Genomic DNA, 12,357 nt, shown 5'->3' with positions numbered 1-12,357 from the left:
GCGCGCGCAGATGCCTGCAGAGGCAAGCATAGGATGTGGGTGCCCTGGATCCAGACTTGCAGATGGTGTGAGCCTCCTGAAATGTGCACTGGGAACCAAACTCAGCTCCCTTGGAAGAGCGGCAAGCAGTCTTTCTTTTTTTTGTGTGTGTGGTTTTTTTCGAGACAGGGTTTCTCTGTGGCTTTGGAACCTGTCCTGGAACTAGCTCATATAGCCCAGGCTGGCCTCAGATCCCTATGTAGCCACAGATGGCCCTGCACTTCTGTTCTTCCTGTCCCTACCTCCTGAGCACTTGGCACTTTAGCTCCAGGAACCTTTTCTGGCCCCTTTGGGCATCTGTACACACATGGTATATATTCACACAGACACACACATAGACACAAAAATAAGAATGAGATGTTTTGGAGCTGGAGAGATGGCTCGGTGGTTAAGAGCACTGGCTGCTCTTCCAGAGGCCCCAAGTTCAATTTTCAGCACCCACATGGTGGCTCACAACCATCTATAGTTAGATGGGATCTGATCCCTTCTGGCAAAAGGTCGATAGAGCTTATAATAATTAAAATAAATCTAAAGAAGAACAAAATGCTTCCCCTCAAACCTGGGTACTCCTTGGCTGTTGATCAGAGATTCTCAGCCTAAGTAAGAACAAGGTTCAGGGTTGGTAAAACGGCTCAGTGGATGAAGGTGATGATCAACAAGCCCCAAAGCCTGAGTTTGGTCACTGTGACCCCCATGGAAGACGAAAACTGCTTCCTCCAAGCTGTCCTCTGATCTTCACATATAGACTATGTATGATGTACATATACATACTCACACATACATCACACATAGACTATGATGTGCATACTCACACATACATAACATACCATAAAATAACGTAAAGTAACAACACTACAACAAAAAGTCGAGTTGGAGGCCTCACACAGAGGTAGTTGGATCTAGGATCTCTTTCAACCATCCCCGTAGGCCAGAAGCCCTAGGGCTAATGTGAACACTCATTCATCTTCCCTATGGGGCTGGGATGTGAGTCAGTTGGTAGGGTGCCTGCCTACCGTGTACAAAGACTTGGGTTAGAAAAACCAGGTATGGTGGCACACACTTGTAATCCCAGTACTTGGAGGTGGGGCAAGAGGATCAGGAGTTCGAGGTCATCCTTGGCTACCCAGGTCTGAGGCCATGCTGGACCACATGAGAGAGATCTTGTTTCAAAAACTGTTTAAAAAGAAAGCAAAAAACTAGAGATGCGAGCTAGAGTGATTCATTTCTTACCACGGAAAGACGGACTTCAAATACTAGAAGTTCAAGACGGAAGATGGTATTGAGTTCCCAGACAACTAGAGCGACCTAGTGAAGACCCTGTCTCCCTCTGCTGTGGGTTTCTATTGCTGTGGTGAACCTCCATGACCAAATTCGACTTGAGGAGGAAAGGGTTTTATTTGTCTTACACTTCCACATTGTATGTAGTCCATCACTGAAGGGAATCCCGACAGGAACTCAAGCACAAGAACCTGGAGGCAGGAGTGGATGCAGAGACCATGGAGGGGTGCTGCTTACTGGCTTGCTCGGCATGGCTGGCTCAGCCTGCTTGCTTCTTTTTCTTGTTTTGTGTTTTTCAAGGCGGGGTTTCTCTGTGTAGCTGCCACTGTCCTGCTGGTATTCACTCTGTAGATCAGGCTGGTCTGGAATTCACAGATCTGTCAACCCTTGCCTCCCGTGTACTGGGATTAAAGGCATCCACCACCGCCCGGTTTGGAGTTTACCTCTTGACAGATCAAGAGCGGCATGTGTTTCTGAAACTGCAGAACATGCTTTTGGCCATAACTACCACCATTGCCAGCCGCTCTCAAATGTCCTCTGCCCACTCCTAGTCTGGCTGAAGCCTACAAGGCCCCCACCACAAGGCGCATGCCATGTTTTGTCTTGACTGGCCTTCCTACCCAGTGACCCATCTTACCCCATGCCTTGCTGCACAGTGGCCTTACGCATATCTGTCTCTTCTCCTCGAAGGCAAACACAGCTGTTTCCTGACTTCCTGCATTCCCATCACCTGAGTTGCCCCGAGCAGCTTTTGTTCTTCAGAACCTACAGGAACTTACCAGTCATGTTGCCAGTTTCTCGGAGACTGCCCCATGTCGCTGGCAGATCCCACACTGTACCCAGCCTGTCCCAGAACAAGAGCTCTATAAACAGGACAGTCTCATGTTGCAGTCTACAGATGCTTACTTAGGACTTGCGCAGTGGGAAACCTTACTACTAATGCAGGAAAGACCAGATACCTCAACCACCATTTCTCACTGTCACCGGGCGATGTCTGGAGGAAGGCGGACTTCCACCTCCACCTTCTGACCCAGAGTTGGCATTTTACCAAAGGCCTGGTGGTTCCTATGCAAGTCAGAACAAGAGGCCACTGAAACAACAGCTTCCCACAATAAAGATGTTGCATGCTTCCTCCTGGGGAGATGTGGGCAGACATCTGTTCTCCTCAGATGTGGCATTGAAGACAGACCAAAGAAATAATTCAGGCCAACTGTAGCTTGGTGAGCAGAGGGAATTGGTTAGGGTCGCGTACAGGGTGACTGCAGGCAGTTGGATCGCCCCTGGCACGGGCTGGCAAGGACTCAGGAAAGATGTCTCTGGATGCTCCCCGCAGGCTTGCAAGCAGCTCTGTAGTCCTCGCCCCTCAGCACTTATTTACCATAGTCACAGGGCAGGGGCCTCACAGGTCCTGCAACTTTCTTGCAAGTTCTTGGACTTTGAGTTCTGTGAGCATCCCCCTCCCTCCAAGAGGGACATTTGAAATAGCTGTATAATGAGAAAGTTAGGGCAGGTTGGGGTGCCACAGATGCCCCTGGAGTAAACCTGAGGAGATACGATGTAGATAGATAGACACTGGGGTGTGTGTGGGGGGGTTATGTGCCCAGTTTAATTAAGTTCAGATATGTAGGGATCCAGAGATCAGCCTGACTCTGCCTTCTGATGCTGGAATTACAGCCTTATTGAAACTACCATACCTGAGCACAGTTCGGAAGCAGCCATCTTGTTTATTTGTTTATTTATTTATTTACACCCTCCCCCGTGTGTGTGGGTGTGGGTGTGTGGGTGTGGGTGTATGTGTGCGCACGCGTGCATGCGCACGCATGTCTGCATACGCGATGTGCACCCCGTGACCAGGCTAGCTGGCCTATGAGCCTCAGTGCTTCCAGAGTGACTCGGGTCCCCACTTCCTGTTATCAATAGTACTGGGATTACAGACTACAGGTCTGCCTCTGTGTGGGTTCTGGGGATCTGAACTCCAGTCTTTACATCTGTACAGTCTTGCAATGGTATTTTGAATTTCCTGTGCTATATATACATAGTTACATGCAAATTTTTAATAATATAGAGATATAATAACAGAAGGCAAAAAGTTGATTGCCATACTCTTACCGCCTTGAGAAGACTGGAGGAAACCCGCTAAAGAAGAGAAGGGGTGTCCTTCCTCCCCCAACACTGCTACCGGCGGCAGGGGTTGGCCGTGATTTGAGCTCTGTTCTGCTGGCAGGGTGGAGCCTGTCATCTGGCCCGGACAGAATTATTGCCTCCAATTACATGGTTGATTATCAATTACTTGTGTCCATGGGAGAGCATGTGTGCGTGTGTGCCTAAGTGTCTTTGCAGATCATTAAAGGTCGTAATTCTGGATTACCGTTGATTAATGAGAGGGAGGGAGGCCTGGTACCTCCAGCAGCCGGCATGGCAGCCCCACAATTATATCCCAGCTGATCAGTAATTGGTGCATTACAAGATGATTTCTCTCTCCGCTGCCTCCTCCCAGCTTCTCCTGCAGGCTCCACAATTAGCGCTCTTGCTCCTCCCTTCCCAGCCCAGGCAGATCTCAGAGAGCTGCTTCCTGGCTAGGAGAGACTGTAGGGCAGGATGGAAGACCCCCCCACCCCCCCCCACCCCGCTCCCAGGCAGGATGCTGATAGCTGGATTGGGGGAGCTGGCAGATGCACCGTGGTGGGGACGTGGGGCTGGCGAGAGCCAAAGCTGTCCCCACCGTCATGTTCTTCCAAGCAAGTCTGACCCTCCACCCACAACTAGAGATCAGGAGTGGAAAAGGACGGTAGCGCTTTTCTGGGGAGAGCGGGTCCTCAAACAATAGTCCATAATAGTGTAGCAACCTGTGCCACAGAGCCCAGGGCCAAACTGCAGAGGAGGTCCTCCCGCCATCGGCAGCTGGCCAGTCCTTTGTGCTCCCAGGGTGGGGAGCGACCACGTGCAGGAATGTGCAGAGAGAACTCGGTGCCACCGACTCTGGCCCTGGATTCTGGCACCTGCATCCTCACTGTTCTCTCTGCATCCTCACTGTTCTCTCTGCATCCTCACTGTTCTCTCTGCATCTTCACTGTTCTCTCTGCATCCTCACTGTTCTCTCTGCATCCTCACTGTTCTCTGCACTTGCAGGGTGGATTCCTAAGAGGCCCTTCCACCCCAGATGACAAGCCACTTGTTGTCCCCAGGAGAAGGTCCATGTCTTCAGGTACACCCCCGCTCCCGCCCCCTACCCTAGGCAAACCCCATTTCCATCCGATTGTTCCTTTATGCTGGACTCTCATACCGCCCAGGAGCCCCACCTGGACCCCACCTCGAGGACCAGAGTGGCTCCACCCTCCTTCTCATCCCCAGGAGGTGGCAGGTTTCAAAGCAGAAGTTTAAGGGATGCTTTTTGGGAATGGGAGAGGATGGAAGGGTGGGGCTGCCCAGGAACCTTTTACATGAAAGACTCCCGTGGCTGCTACATCACCAAGTAGGGTCCCTGAGCCTTACAGCTGCCTCAGCCGTGTTCTTTTTTATCGACTTAGAGTGGTCAGCGGGGTCATGGCAAGCCGGAGAAGCAATGCTAATGACTCCGGCTCCACGTGGCGACCATTCAGGGGAAAAAAAAAAAGCTGCAATGTTCTCTCTGCCACATTAATCAGAGAAACACATCGAGAGCCACATCGAGAGCCGGTTGCATGGAGACAGCTTTCCTCGTGGTACCTGCCCTGCATGCTAATCACTTCCCTTCCTGGCAGTGAGTCAGCTCTGAGCCTTGGCTGGTGGCAGTGAGGCCTGGCCAGGAGCACCAGCTCCACTCAGGTGTCACAAGCCAAAGCTGTGGCACCTTAGACCCTACCCAGATGCCCCTCACCCCAGTGCCCATCGTCCGCCGCTATCCATCCCCCTGGTATAAATTTTGGGTCACTTCCCATACCACTTAAGACTTCCCTCATCCCGGGTCCAAAGGGAATTCTTCTCTAGAAACTGGTTTCTGAACAGAGTCTGATTAAAGTAAGAGGGGACTCACTGCCGGGCCCTTGGATAACAATGACATCACCTTAGATGGCATTCCGCGGGTGGCAGTCACAATATAAGCAGTCTAGACACATTAGCTCATTTGATTCTTATGTAACCTTTCAGATTATTCATGGATGTGACTCCGAGTTTACAGGTAAACTCACACAGAGAAGTTTAGGGAGCAACCAAGGTCACACACCTATCACACACGGACCTGGGCCTGGCTCTCCAGAACACAATAAAGTGTCTGAATAGTTTTATACATAAAGGTCATCTATTCGTTAATTCAGCAATTATCTCTTGGACCTACTGTGTGCCAGGCACGTAGCTAGGCACCAGGGAGCTATCAGTAAATGAAAGAGACTGCAGACAGAGAGGTGATTGACAGGAATTTCACAAATTCATAGTCATGGAAAACGTGGTAATCTGGGTAGTGGTGGCACACGCCTTTAGTCCCAGCGCACGGAAGGCCGAGGCAGAGTTCAAGGCCAGCCTAGTCTACTGGTGGGTTCCTCGATTCTTTTCAGGGGTCCAGAGAAACATTTGTCAAAGAAATGACGCACGGCAGAGACTAATATTTCACAGTGCAGTCTTTGTGCCTGGACAGTGATGGCACCGGCCCCTGTGTTGGCAACGGGAGCACCACAAAAGGGAACTTGTTTAGAAAGGCAGGCTCAGGTGTGGTGTCAAAGACTTGTTATCCCAACATTCAGGAGGTATAGGCAGGAGGACCCAGAGTCCCGGGCCAGCCTGGGCTGTTACATGAGACCCTGTATCAAAGAAGGAATTCATGCTCTCAGGCTCCATCCCCTACCTGCTGAGAACACAGGATTGTACAAAGACCATGTGTCTTGCCCCCCACACAAACACAACTTCACCCCAGGTCCGAATCAGGGCCAGCACTCCTGGGGAGAGGGGAACAGGAAGGGCCTGAAGGAAGGCAGACAGACAGTGTCCCCCTGGAGACCCTGGCGGCTGGCTTTTTCTTCAGCTTCCCTTGTCCCTGCTTGGGGCATATCACCTCTACTACAAGCCTACAGGTGTGTGAGGGCAGAATGGCCTGAGATGGCCTGGACCAGGACTGGCCTGTAGGTGTGGGAAGCAGTTCTGCCCTGAGTCATTGTTCAACCAGGAAGCTTGGCCAGAGGGGACCCTGGAGGAAGAGCAAGTCACTGAGTTGAATTTTCAGGCCTGAGGTCTCCAGTCCCCTGACGTGACAGTCCTTTGGTTTCCAGGAAGCTCCAGTTCAGATCATGAATCCTGTTGCCGGGGAAGTTTCTTCCCTAGTGCACAGAAAGGACCCCAAAGACAGCCTTCCTTGTTCTCTACAGTCCACTGAAGATCTGAGGAGCCAATTGGCTCTTAGCTAGAGATTAGTTTCTGGGCACAGGGTCCCCGGAGGTGGCCTCTTCCCTCCTCTAGAGACAGCCCTGATTGTAGCAGACCATGCGTAGCCCAGAGCAGGCAGCATCCTGCATAGAAGAGTTGCTGGCGCTGCTATAAGCAACTGAAGCCAGGAAGGAGCTTGTAGTGGGAGGCTGGCCACTGTCTCCAGGCTCAACACTTCAGACTAGGTGTGGCTACCCCTGCTGCCTAGAATCGTTGGCCTAGAAACAAGCCAGTGTTGGTGACAACCAAACAGCCTCCAGGCCCCACGTCTACTGGAATTTATGGGACACGTACTATGGGGAGACATTGCGTGAGTCCCCTTTGTGAGTCCGCTTCGAAAGCAGTTGGTCTTCAGGTCCTCCCTCCTGTGGTTCTGTCCACAGCGTGTATTGATCATTATCTCTGCTGGAAGCACATCAAGACGGGGAGGGGACATAGGCACAGATGTTCCAGAGGGACAAGTATGATAGTTCTGAGTGTCTTATTATCACTAGTATTGTTATTATTGTTGCTGTGTACTTAGCTTGCTTTTTGGAGACAGGGTTCCTCTTCTGTACCTCTGGCTGTCCTAGAACTAGCTCTGTAGAGGTTGCGTGACCATCTCCCTCCTCTCACTCCTCTTTGTGACCGTGTATTCAGGGCGACATGGGCATTAGTTGTGAATGAGCTAATGTCCCCAGAGCCTAGCTGCTCTCTTGGTGTGGGATAGGCCTGTGACCAATTTGTTTTGTCCCTGGTCCCTGTTCTTCCCTCTAGAACAAGGAAAGAGGAAGCAATGACTCCCTGGAAATTGAAACCAGACCCATCATAGTCCTGGCAGCCACATGAGTCTCCAGGCCAGAGGGCCTCTCTTTGAGAACAGAGAGCCCTGGAGGGCAATAGGCCCTGTGCCCAGCACGGCAAGACGGGCTAAGGAATGCAGTGCCAGGCAAGATAAATACTTTTGGGGTCTTGGCCTAGCACTGGGGACTGTTTGTGACTCCATTAGAGGCAGGTTTGGCTCCAGCCAGAAGCCAGAGTGTTGGCTCTGGCTTAGGCCTGGCAATGGGCCGACCGCCAACATGAAGGCAGGAAGAAAGCTATTCTTACCCCTTCCCACCCTTCTAGGGATCGGTGGGAATGGGGGGCCGGAAAAAGCAGCTGAGTTTGAAGTCATTCTATTCCCGCTTTGTTGGGTTCCTCACCAATGCCTCCCGGAGGTCCCCAGGGAAGTGCTCTCCCTCTGTGAGGGCCGCCTCTACACAGGCACTATTGGACTTGGAGCAGAAGTCCAACATTGTCCCCCTCCAGTGTGGCAGTGGCCTTCTGATGTTGATTTGAGTGACATTCTGATGTTGATTCCACCTTGCCTAGTGGAAGCTGAGGGACTTGGGAGAGAGACACATGTCTTCCCAGAAGTGCAGGCCTGGGGAAGCAATCAGGCAACAAACAGAACTAACAGAAGAGGCAGTGCTCCAGCTTTCTCCGCTCTTTGTTTTGGAAATAAAAATACAGAGAAAAAAAAAGTGAGCTGATGGTTCAAACCTGTAATCTTAGTACCCAGGAATCTGAGGCAGGGGGAGGACCATGAGTTTGAGGCCAGCCTCTGCTACAGAGTCAGGTCTGTTTCAAAATAAATAAGCAAATAAATAATAAGAAACAGCAGCAGCAGCAACAGGAAAGCAGTTTCTTTCATTCCTGTTCCTGACCAGTGTCACCATTGTCCCTGGCAATAACCGTACGCACACATGTACCACGCCAGACTTTCCAGGTGTTTACATAGAGAACACACACATGCTCGCATATGGATGGGGTCAAGTTCTTTGTTTCATGGTGGTTTTACACAAATGGCTGACCGGATTGCTCTGCAGTTGCTAGCTTGGAACAGTCCACGCTGGACTTCCTCTCGGGGGAAGTAGCCTTGCTAGATTTTTCTTAGCTTTCTGCATAAACAGTCCGCTTGTGGCTATAGCACCGACAGCTGGTTCGGTAGCTTCTCCTCCGCCCCTGCTCTCCCTCTGGGAGCATGAGGCAGCTTTTGTAGTAAATGGCAGGTCTACCCGATTCCAGGGACCACCACCCACTCTCGGAATGTGACAGCCCTGCCTGACGGACAGTTGAGGTGTCTCTGATTGTCACCGCACCAACAATCCCCCAGGGAGCATGTTGCCCGGGCTCTCTGCGTGCATGTGAATAGTCTTTCGGCCATCGCTTCCTCTGGTGAAGCCGGTGGGCAGAAATGCGTGCCCGCCCTTCTTGGTGGACGCTGCCACGATGTGGAAGGGTGGCTTAGGGCTCTCTTGTTTCCTCAGCCCTCAGCCATACAAGTCTCAGTAGCACACACACGTCCCACGTGACTGCTGACTGAGTGGCCGTTTCCAGGAAATCGATTGTAAAGACCTTAGCGTGTCAGTGGCTCGCGTGCTGGAGGCAGTCCAGGGAGTAGATAAAACTGTATGAGAAAAATCTCATCCTGAGCTCAAGACGGCTGGTAATGGGGGCCCTGCGGTGACCTTTCTGGAGAACTTATGGCTTCACTCTTGCTCGCTCTCCACCTCCGGCCTCCTGCACAAGGGTAGTCCCTCTGTCTTTGAAGGAGCCTCTCTCCTCATGAATAGGTCTGGCTACTAGGGTCAGGCCTGGTCCAGGGGCCAAGCTGTCTTTGTAGCCAGGGGCTATCAAACCGTCTCCTAGTCCCAGACTAGTGGCTCCTCCCAGCTGGGCACAGCCCCCCCCCCCCCAACACACACAAACACAGGTGCCAGAGCTGCTATTCAGGCGAACCCCTCTGTTCTCCCTGACCTTCCAGAACATTCAGGCACTCAGCCAGCCTGCTCAGTCTAAGGACACAGGAGCCCTCAGGCAGAGCCTGTTCCTCTGGGTCAGGTGGAGCCGGTGTTTTTCTTCTGAGAAATCATAGACTACATTGCAGAGGGGCCTCCTGCCTTCCATAGCACGGGCTGCCTGCAGCAGTCTCTCCCATTCTCCATAATGGCCCAGCAAGGGAGAAGGGGAGGCGGGAGCAGAATCAAGAAAGGGGAAAGAAAGGATGAAAAGCAAAGAGTCGGGGGTATGAGAAGAGGGAGATGTGGTGGGCAGCCGCAGATCCATGGGCGGGGCCGGAGCACCGCAGCGATGGTAACGCAGCCCATCACCGTGGGTGCAGAGGCAGCTACCGTCCATGTGTTTCATCATCTGCAGATTCTCCCATTGAATCGTTACACTGATGCCAGCATGATTAGTAGCTCTCATTAGTTTTACACATATAATATGAGGCTGGGTCATTTGTTCAGTTGTCCCAGCTGGTAGGTGACAAAGCCAGCATGCTATCTGATCCCAGAACTCTATCACTGTAAGAAACCATTTCTCTCCCGTGGCCAGCCCTCAGCCAGTAGGATTTCCAGGTAAGCCTGCATTAGCCCTCCAGTGTGACTTTGCCCTGTGCCCAGCACCCTTCCCCGCAACCCTGCCAGCCCGTATCCTGCCTCTGAGGTCAAGGGGAACTCAGGTTTGGTCTGTTGGGATCTTATGTCTCTGTCTTGGAACAGCTCTATGTCTGGTACAAGAGGCCAGCGGATGAAGGGGGAGTAAAATCAGGTCCCCACAGTCTGATGTCTCTCCTCAGCCCTGGTACAGGTGCCCAGGAAATCTCCACTGCGGAGCAGAGACTCATGGAGTGAGTGATTGTATTTATTTATTCGGGTTTTTGAAACAGGGTTTCTTTGTGTAGATTCAACTGTTCTGGGACTCACGCTGTAGACCAGGCTGGCTGCGAACTCACTGAGATCTGCCTGCCTTTGCCTCCCTAGTGCTGGGATTAAAGGCATGTGCCACTATGCCCAACTGAATGATTGTTTGTATTAAGACAGGGTCCTTCAGTGCTGGGGAGGAGCTTATCTGGTAGAGTTGAGTACTTACTTGCCTAGCATGCATGAAAGCTCCGGGTTCGATCCTCAGGGGAGCATAAACAGGCAACGTGTTTATGAAGAAGTGGGAGGATCAGGTCAAGTTCATTCTCAACTACACATGAGTTCAAGGCCAGCCTGAGCTACCTGAGACCGCATCTCCTCTAAACAATATTGGAATACATTTTATTTTTCTTTTTTCTTTTTTTAAAAAAAGATTTATTTACTAATTATATATACAGCATTCTACTTGCATGTGTCCCTGCAGGCCAGAAGAGGGTACCAGATCTCATTACAGATGGTTGTGAGCCATCATGTGGTTGCTGGGAATTGAACTCAGAACCTCTGGAAGAACAGTCAGTGCTCTTAACCTCTGAGCCATCTCTTTAGCCCCTGCATTTTATTTTTCAATGTGTGTGGATGTTTTGCCTCTGGATGTATATGTCTGTGCACTATATGCCTGCCTGGTGCCTTTGGAGACCTGAGGGAGGTACAGCATTCCCTGGGTGTAGAGTTGCAGATAGTTATGGGCTGTCACATGGTTTTTGGGGATCGATTCTGAGTCTCTAGACCGTAGCAGGGTGTGGTTGTTCAGACCTTTAATCCTGGTACTTGGGGGGTGGGGTGCACAGAGGCAGATGGATCTCTGAACAAGTTCTTCTAAGGTGGCTGGGCCATCTCTCCAGTGCCCATAAGACCATATCTCAGAAAATAAAACAAACCACAGCAAAAGGGGCATTTATATGTTGACCCAGTTTCCTAGATTCAAACAACCTTTCTACCTAGTCGCTGGGACTACGTGCATAAACCACCATGTCTAGTCATGTGGTACTAGTCATGTCAATATATAAAGTACATCTATCCGTCGTCCTGAAAAGATGTCCTACATCTTATTCCATCAAAAATAAAATCAGGTTAGGGGCTGGAGAGATGGCTCAGTGGTTAAGAGCACTGGCTGCTCCTGTAGAGGACCTGGGTTCAGTTCCTAGCACCCACATGGAGGCTCACAACCATTCATAACTCTAGTTCTAGGGGATCTGATGCCTTCTTCTGTTTTTTTGTGGACATCAGGCCTACACATACATGCCAGCAAAACATTCAAACACACAGAACGAAAATAAATATTTTTTGTTTTGTTTTGTGTTTTCAAGACAGGATTTCTCTGTGTATCCTTGGTTGTCCTGAAACTTGCTCTGTAGACCAGGCTGGCCTCGAACTCACAGAGATCTGCCTGCCTCTGCCTCCAGAATGCTAAGATTAAAGGTGTGTGCCACCACCAAGCCAAACATAATCCTTTTCTTTTTTAGGTGTATTTATTTTTATTTTACGTGCATCGGTGTTTTGCCTGCACATATGTCTGTCTGAAGATGCCAGGGTCCCTGGAACTGAACTGGAGTTACAGTTGTGAACTGCTGCTATGTGGGTGCTGGGAATTGAACCTGGGTCCTCTGGAAGGGCAGCCAATGCTCTTAATCGCTGAGCCATTTCTCCAGCCTCCCAAAAATAAATCTTTTTTTTTTTTTTTTTGGTTTTTCAAGACAGGGATTCTCTGTAGCTTTGGAGCCTATCCTGGAACTAGCTCTTGTAGACCAGGCTGGCCTCAAACTCACAGAAATCCGTCTGCCTCTGCCTCCCGAGTGCTGGGATTAAAGGCTTGCACCACCACTACCCGGCTCTAAAAATAAATCTTAAAAAAAAAAAAATGTGGGTCAAAGGCTGAGTGGTGGTAAAGCGCTGGTTGTACAAACACTAAAGCCTGCTTCTT

At 50.7% G+C, this 12,357-nt stretch overlaps 1 long non-coding RNA gene across 1 annotated transcript in view; it reads left to right on the top strand.

The window, feature by feature from the left end:
- The window catches only part of LOC142835272 (uncharacterized), an 18,437-nt gene extending 6,080 nt beyond the window's left edge, over window positions 1-12,357 (top strand). Inside the window, exon 4 of the long non-coding RNA XR_012907768.1 lies at window positions 10,236-12,357. This is a non-coding gene — a long non-coding RNA (uncharacterized LOC142835272). The remainder of the gene's footprint in view (window positions 1-10,235) is intronic.

The sequence above is a fragment of the Microtus pennsylvanicus genome, chromosome 14, assembly GCF_037038515.1.
Source record: "Microtus pennsylvanicus isolate mMicPen1 chromosome 14, mMicPen1.hap1, whole genome shotgun sequence".
Lineage (NCBI taxonomy): Eukaryota > Metazoa > Chordata > Mammalia > Rodentia > Cricetidae > Microtus > Microtus pennsylvanicus.
The sequence above is the reverse complement of the archived record's forward strand: the minus strand, read 5'-3'. Positions and strand labels throughout refer to the sequence as shown.